Source organism: Leptonychotes weddellii, unplaced genomic scaffold, assembly GCF_054177405.1.
Source record: "Leptonychotes weddellii isolate Sample4059 unplaced genomic scaffold, ASM5417740v2 HiC_scaffold_217, whole genome shotgun sequence".
In the NCBI taxonomy this organism is placed as follows: Eukaryota; Metazoa; Chordata; class Mammalia; order Carnivora; family Phocidae; genus Leptonychotes; species Leptonychotes weddellii.
The window spans coordinates 1-8,044 of record NW_027804955.1 but is presented as its reverse complement, the minus strand read 5'-3'; the positions used below and the strand labels follow the sequence as shown (position 1 = coordinate 8,044).

The window sequence follows — 8,044 nt, the reverse complement described above, 5'->3', positions numbered from 1 at the left end:
CGCTTAACCATCTGAGCCACCCAGGAGCCCAAATTTTTTAAATTTTTAAAAAAATATTTAGTTGAGAGAGAGAGAGAGCGCGCGGTTGCGCACACAAATGGGGGGAGGGGCAAAGGGAGAGAATCTTCAAGCAGACTCCTTGCTGAGCTGGGAGCCCCAGGTGGGCTCCATCTCAGGACCCTGAGATCAAAACCTGAGCTGAAACCAAGAATCTGATGCTTAGCCTATTAAGCCACGCAGGCACCAGAAAATAATTTCCTAATGTCACCAAATACCCAGTGCTCAAATTTCTCCAATAGAAACAAGAAACTGGTTTTAAAAGTTTGTTCCTCTCATATAAAAGCTGCAAAAACTTGAGATCCTGTTGAATGTAGGGGTTTTTTGTTTGTTTGATTTCCTTTTCATTGAGTGCACGTTAATCTTGCCTCCCCGGCTGGGGAGGGATGCTGGAAATTTTGAGGTGGGGTCGCTAGGGACCCTTCCGCACCTCCGCCGCCAGGTAAGGGCTGGGGGGGTGCTGCAGAGCGTGAAGTCCACTCCTCCTCCAAAGCTCCTTCCCTCTGCGGGAACCCAGATCTTCCCCTCTGCCGGGTGGGAGGAACGGGACATCCTGCCACCTCCCCGCTGCCCCCGCCCCTGAAGCGCGGTCTTGGGACGCCTCCATCGGTCTTGGGACTACATTTCCCAGCGGTCCTCGCGCGCCCCCCTGGCTTGGGCTCCTTAGCGGACACGAAGCGGCGGGGGCGACGGGCGCGGGGGCTTCTGGGACTGGTAGTTTGGCGGGCGGTGCTCGCGCGCACTTGGGACGGGGTTTGAATTCCGCTCAGCCTCATTCAGCTCCCGGAGACCGCGGGCTGTGCGCTGAGCGGTGAGTTTGCGGCGGCAGAGGGTGGGGGAGCTAGGGGAAGCGAGGGAGTGTGTGTGTGTGCTGGGGGGGTCCGTATCTGCCAGAGGAAGCGGGGTGGCTGGGCTGCGCGCTAAGGAGGCAAGGAGCCGTCCGGTCCGCGCCACCCGGATTCCCGTCCTGCGGGACCTGGGACGCCGGCGGGTCTGGGGGTGGTGGCTCCGAGTCAGTGATTGGCCCGCCAGCAGGTGAGTGTGCGAGGGAGGGAGCATGGCTGGGGGGTGCCCGGGCGCGAGGGACTGACTCGGGGCGGGGGGCCACGTGTGGAGCCGCGTCCGTCCCAGCGCGGGAGCTCCCGTGGGATCCCACACACCGCAGCTTCCGACCTGGTGCGGCTGGGCTTCGCTCTGCCTGCGTGAGTGGGCACCTCGCTGACCGCGGGCTTGCGCGCCGTGCCCACCGCCGAAGTGCTGCTGGTCTGCGAGTCGGTGGGTGTGCGAGTGGGTCCGACTGCAGCTGCGCCTCTTGGGGGGTCTGAGTTGGGGTGGCTGGCGTCTTATCTGTGTGAAGCTGCGAGTTTGTGTCACACCGAGTCTGCCAGCGGGTGTAGCCGAATGCGTGTGGTTGTGTGTCTTTGAATCTTGGTGGGTCGTGACTTTTTGTCCGGCTGTGTGGGATTGGGTGTGAGTTTGTGTCTGACTTTTGGGTGTGGCTGGGTTTGGTTGTGCGCCTCACTCTGTGTTACATGATTGTGTGTGTGAGGTTGTGTGTATCTTAGGATGTGTCTGATGTGCCTGCATCCGTGTGACTGTGTGAACTTGTGTGGCTGAAGACACAGCTGAAGACTGTGTGGAAGTTTGGGTGCAGCTGTGGGCGTCTGTGTAGTTGAGCGAGTTTGTGTCTGTAGGAGTTTGTGTGCGTCGGACCCTGTGTGGTGGGTGAGTGTGTGTGTATTTCAGTGTGTGTCTTAGTGTTTGTTTAAATATGGGGGTGTGTGTGAGTGTGAGTTTGTCTATATCTGTGTGACTGTATGCGTGTGTTTGTGACTGTGCGAGTTTGTACTCAAAGGTGAGTTTGTGTGTTTCTGTTTGATCACATAAGTTTGTTCATTCCCACGCTCTTTCGCCAGGGCCGTCCCTGGGCATCTCCGGAGCCTGACCCGTGCGGGCTCCAAGGAGACCCTCGGGGCAAGCGTACCAAACCCGTGCCCGGTGGGCCGGCTGCCATGGAGGGGAAGCCCTCGCTGATTTAGACCCCCGGCATAGAGGGCAGTCCCGTGGCTGCTGGTTCCTCGTGGCAGCCGTGCTCAGTGCCGAAGCGCTGAGGGAGACCCTGTCACCCTGGGTCTGGGAGGAGGCGCCCAGCTGGGTACGCACTGGCACTGAGCAACCCAGTCTGAGAGACACAGGGGACTCTGATGCCCAAACCCTCCACTGGTGTGGCCAGCGTGCCTCAGGGTCAAGCTGAGGACCAGGTACTAGCCCCCAGGGCCACTGGCATTCTCAGGTCTTTCTGAGCCCCTGGGTCTCAAAGATTTCTGCTGTCACTGCTGGGGAGAAAAATGAAGCGGAAGAGGATGCTGGAACCGCTCCTATGGGGACTCTCTCCAGGACCAGCTGGGGAGCACGGGTCCATGTGGGAGGCAGGATGGTCAGACTTGAGGCATGCTAGTTTGATGGGGGAGGCAGAGACATCAGGTCAGCCCCGGGGTGCTAGAGAGGTCAGATGGGGGTCAGCAGGATATGTTAGTGACTTGGCCGGCTGCAGCATGGAAAAACTGGGGGGCGGTCCTGAGGGGAGTTTGGGACAAGTGGAGCAGCGGGGAGCCCCAAGGAGGCATTTGGGGATGTCCGGGAGGACGCTTCTGAAGGTTTGCGGAGAAGGGCACCAGCAAACCAGCCTTGGAACCTCCAGTGAGTCTGCATGAGCGCGCCCTGCCTGGCGTGGGGGCTGGGAGAGAGCTCAGTGTGCACAGCCAGGAAGGTGCACCCGGGGGTGGGAGGGGTGGAGTGTGGTGGGGAGGCGGATGGGCCCTGAGTGAGAGCCCGCGGGCCCTGGGTGTCAGGGAGAGAGGGCAGGGCGTCTGCGTGTCCTGGAGGGGGACCTGGAGATTCGGGGCGGGCGTCCGCAGACACGCGTGTCTCCGTGTGTGTGTGAGCCTGTGTGCGCCAGGGGGCCGCCGAGCATGTGTGTGTGCACTTGCCAGCGTGTGAACGTGGTTCCAGGTAGGCCTCCCAGGCCTAGGGAGTGGGTCGGAGTTTTGGAAAGTAGCCAGGGGAGTAGAAGTGAGTGTGTGCGTGCATGTGTGTGTTATGTGGTGTATGTGTGTGTGCACGCGCCAGTCCGTTAGGGGATCAGCTGGCGCCTGGGGGTCATGGTGCATCTGATGCACGTAAGTTTGTTCATTCCCGCGCTCTTCCGCCAGGGCCGTCTCTGGGCATCTCCGGAGCCTGACCCGTGCGGGCTCCAAGGAGACACTCCGGGCAAGTGTACCGAGCCCGTGCCCAGTGGGCCGGCTGCCATGGAGGGGAAGCCCTCGCTGACTTAGACCCCCAGCATAGAGGGCAGTCCCGTGGCTGCTGCCTGTGCCCGGCCCCCATAGCCCAGCCACCCCTGATCCCCGGAGCCAGGCGCCAGTGCCCCTGCTGCTCCCGAGCGTGACGTCTGTGGCCCGCGGATCTCCCCTAGCACTGAGCTTGGCCTTTCCCTGGAAGGGCTGGCCCAGGCCCAGAGGCTAGATTGGTCCCGGAGGGCTATGTGGTGAGACAGGATCGAGACCCAGCTGGAAAACCACAGCAGCAGGGACAGTGAGTCAGGGAAGGTGGAGATGGGAGAATGGGGGGCTGAGGCCTCACCCCTAAGAACAAGTACATTGTAACCAGCACAGAAACCGCCTGCACTCTGGCTAAGGCGCTCCCATCATCACTGGACAATAGCGTTCTCGTGTACAATCATTTATTTTTATTTTTATTTTTTTTAAAGATTTTATTTATTTATTTGAGAGAGAGAGCACATGAGAGGGGGGAGGGTCAGAGGGAGAAGCAGACTCCCTGCCGAGCAGGAAGCCCGATGCGGGACTCGATCCCGGGACTCCAGGATCATGACCTGAGCCGAAGGCAGTCGCTTAACCGACTGAGCCACCCAGGCGCCCTCGTGTACAATCATTTAATGGCCTCATTTTTATGGTGGGCAAAACTGAAGCAAAGAGGCTAAAAACCCCCAAATTGTGTGTTGCCAATAAATTTTAAAATATAGGGCACTCCTAAAAACTATAGGACACCCACTTAAATTTGAATTTCAGATAGTGAATTAGGTTTTAGTATAAATATGTTCCAACTATTGCATGGAACTTGCCGTATTATACTTAAAAATAATTGACTCAGGGGGCGCCTGGGTGGCTCAGTTCCTTGAGCCTGCAACTCTTTTTTTTAAAGATTTTATTTATTTATTTGACAGAGAGAGTCACAGCGAGAGAGGGAACACAAGCATGGGGAGTGGGAGAGGGAGAAGCAGGCTTCCCGCCAAGCAGGGAGCCTGATGCGGGGCTCGATCCCAGGACCCTGGGATCCTGACCTGAGCCGTAGGCAGACGCTTAACGACTGAGCCACCCAGGCGCCCCAAGCCTGCAACTCTTGATCTCAGAGGCCGAAGCCCCACGTTGGGCATAGAGCTTACATTTTTAAAAAAAGAAAAAAGAATTTATCCAAGTAAGTAAAAAAAAAAAAAAAAGATCTTTTAATATAGACGTGTCCCATGCAGCGTTTGGGACATACTTACACTACAAATTATTCGTTTATCTCAAATCCGAGTTTCGGGTTGCTGTGTGCTTGTTGTGATTAACTACAGCCATCCTGACCCTGCAGCTCTCACAGCCCGTGCCTGGCGGGCCGGGACCCCCTCTCCACCCCCCGGACAGACTGGCCCACAGCCCTGCCTCACTGCTGGGCCTTCCTTCCCAGGTCAGGCCAGGGTCCCTGATCCCAGGGCTGGGCCTCCCCAGCAGGACCGTGGCAGCGCGGGCCTCCCCCCTCGGGCTGTGGTGAGGGGTCCTGCAACCGGCGGCCTCGTCCCCACCACAGTCCCGCGAAGGAGGAGGCGGCCAGATGAGGTCCAGCTCCGAGGCGCCTTGTCAGGCTGCCGTACGGCTTCAGAACAGGCCAGAAAGCCAGGAGCACCAGTACTGGCCAAGACTCACACGTAGGGAGTGCCTGCCGTGATGCCAGGCAGCAGAGGCCCCCTGATGCCTGGGTAACCCAGCTTCACCATCAGGGCCCCAGCACTTCGTATCACGAGCCCCAGGCCCCACGAGCCCCTGCCTCGGCCTTGCCGGGCGCCATGCCACGCTCCCCGTAAAGCATCCAGGTGGCCTTGAAGGCGATCTACGAGGGAGGTGTAGCTAACACCTCTCCTCCACAGTTGAGGACACAAAACGGTGGGGGGGTGACGTCACCTGCCCAGGACCACCCGGCTTCCCCAGAGCTGGGACTAGAACCCGGCCCTCCATCGCCGCAGCCCACCCCTAACTGCTCTGGTCTCTGCCCCTAGGAGAGGCCTGTGCTGAACGGGATACTGCACCTCGGCATTGCAGAGCGCGGGGTGCCATGGAGGTGAAGACCCAGCTGCCTGACAAAGGAGGTAAGAGAAACACAGGGTGGAAAACTGGGCAGGTGGGAGGGGGCAGGCCTCTAGGGCCTGGTGATGGCGGGAGGATTTACTCTGGAGACCGGCCCCCAGCCCCACACACCACCCACTGGCTTCTCCTGGGGTGGGAGGGTGCAGAGGGGCCCCCGGGATGGACTCTCCCCGACACAACATCATGTCAGTGGATCCTGGGCACTCCTCTGCTCGGAGCCTGCAGGGGTGTCTTCGGGGAGCCAGAAGCAACCTGGGCTCCTCACTGTTACCCTGCAGTCAGTTGCCCATTCAGGGGGCCACAGAGTCACCTAGGTGGGAGATGATGGAGGTCCAGCCCAAGGAGATGGTGGAGGGAATGGGCAGGAGTGGGCCAGTTTGGGGTCCTGCTGGCGGCTTGGCTGGATGAGGGAGGGCTGTTGGGTTTGCCGGGATGCTTCCTGTTTTAAGCCTTTTTATGTGTAGGGCGCCTGGGTAAGCGTCTGCCTTCAGCTCAGGTCATGATCCCAGGCTCCTGGGATGGAGCCCCGCATTGGGCTCTCTGCTCAGCGAGGAGCCTGCTTCTCCCTCTGCCTGCCACTCCCCCAGCTTGTAATCTCTCTCTCTCACGCTCTGTCTCTCAAATAAATAAAGTCTTTTTAAAAAACCACTTTTTTTTTTTTTTAAAGATTTTATTTATTTATTTGACAGAGACAGAGACAGCGAGAGCAGGAACACAAGCAGGGGGAGTGGGAGAGGGAGAAGCAGGCTTCCCGCCGAGCAGGGAGCCCGATGCGGGGCTCGATCCCAGGACCCTGGGATCATGACCTGAGCCGAAGGCAGTCGCTCAACCAACTGAGCTACCCAGGCGCCCAAAAAACCACTTTTTATGTGGAAATAATTTATATTCACTGGAAGTTGCCATAATAGTAGAGAGGTCCCATGGACCTTCATCCCATTTCCCCAAATGGTCATGTCTTTAGCAGTGATAGTACAACGCTGAACGAGGAAATACATCCTGACCCAATGCATGTGTATTTTTTAGGGTCAGGTTCTCACATTTGTCGCTGAGTGTGACCATCACCCCAATCAACATACAGAACTGTTCTGTCACCACAGAGATCTCCCTGGAGCTGCCCCCTTCACTGTCCCTCCCCCTCCCCCATGTGGCTGTGACAAATCCTCTCCATCTCTGTGATTCTGTCATTTTGAGAACCTTGTATCAACAGAACCATGCAGCTGGTGACCTTCTGAGATTCACTTTTCCCCCCTCGGCACAGTGCCCCGGAAAGCCATCCAGGCTGCTGTGGGCACCCTCACTTCATCCCTCTTTATTGCTCAGTGGGGTTCCGTGACCTAGCTGTCCCCTGAAGGGACACCAGGGTTGTTTCCAGTTGCTGGCTATTGCGAGTAGAGGTTTTTGCGTGAATGTGTGTTTTCATTTTGCTGGCAGAAATGCTCAGGAGTGCGATCGTTCACCAACAGATCAGCCAGACAAACAAGATGTGTTGGGATGTTGTGTTTTAAAATCTAAGAAACCACTTTCCCTCATATCCTCAGGAAATTACCCACAAACTCTGATCCAGGAAGAAACGTGGCCCAAACCACTGTTGCTCTGTGGCAAGTGGTATCCTGTCTTCCACTCCTGCCTCCACCAAACTGTTCCCCGTTGAGCAGGCCAAGGAATCTTATAAAAATGAGGATCAGGTCCTGTCAGACCTCTCAAGCTGGAGAATGATACAAACTCTGTATAGGGGCCCCGGTGGCCCCGAGGGATGGGACCCTGCTGGCCTGCCTTCATCATACCCATCTCTCTCCTTCCAATTCAACAGACTCCAGTCACCCTGGCCTCCTAGCTTTGCCTTTAACATCCCACCTCAGGGCCTTTGCACGTGCTGTTTCCCTGCCCAAGAATGTTCTCCCATCATATGCTCACTTGGCCATCTCCTTCTCAAAATGAAGGTCAAAACAAAGTCATCAGCATCCAGGGATTTGCCTTCATTCCAACCTAGTTTATTTTTGTCACTATGTCTATCACTCTCTGGTATTTTCTAGTGTACTGATGTGGTTTTGGTCTCTCTGCCTCTCTCAAATGTGAGTATTTGAGATCCTGGGAGTTCTAGTCTACCACAGACTCCAGTGTCCCCATTGTCTTACCCCAACCCCTTCACTCACTGACATTTCCTGCCTGTTCCCTTTTGACCTTTGGGATGCAGTTTAACACATGTCTTAGGGCACCCCTGTGCAACCTTGAGCAAATATCTTAACCTCTCTGTGCCCGGGTTCTCATCTGTAAAGTGGGATGATGATGGTAGCCATCTTGTAGCGTTATTATGAAAAACCAAATAAGGTGATACCTGTGTAGTATTTAGAAGACAGCCTGGCACACAGCAAGTCTTGATCCATGTTAGCTCTTGTGGGTTTCATTATTGGGATTTTATTGAGTTTCCCTACCCACAGAGGGCAGAATGACCTCATTACTCCTTCTTCCTTCCCAGTCCTGCCTTCTCAGAGCCCTGCTCCTACTTCAGAGAAGCTCTCCAAAAAGAAGGGAAGAATGCCAGTCAGATTCCTGCCGGCCTGGAGCGC

General features: G+C 56.5%; 1 long non-coding RNA gene across 1 annotated transcript; it reads left to right on the top strand.

Moving 5' to 3' along the window:
• The first annotated feature begins 380 nt into the window (after positions 1 to 380).
• LOC145718775 (uncharacterized) lies at positions 381 to 7,990 on the top strand. The gene is made up of 3 exons (XR_014142012.1): positions 381 to 868; positions 5,390 to 5,479; positions 7,954 to 7,990. It is a non-coding gene; the product is annotated as an uncharacterized LOC145718775 (long non-coding RNA).
• Positions 7,991 to 8,044: the final 54 nt, after the last annotated feature.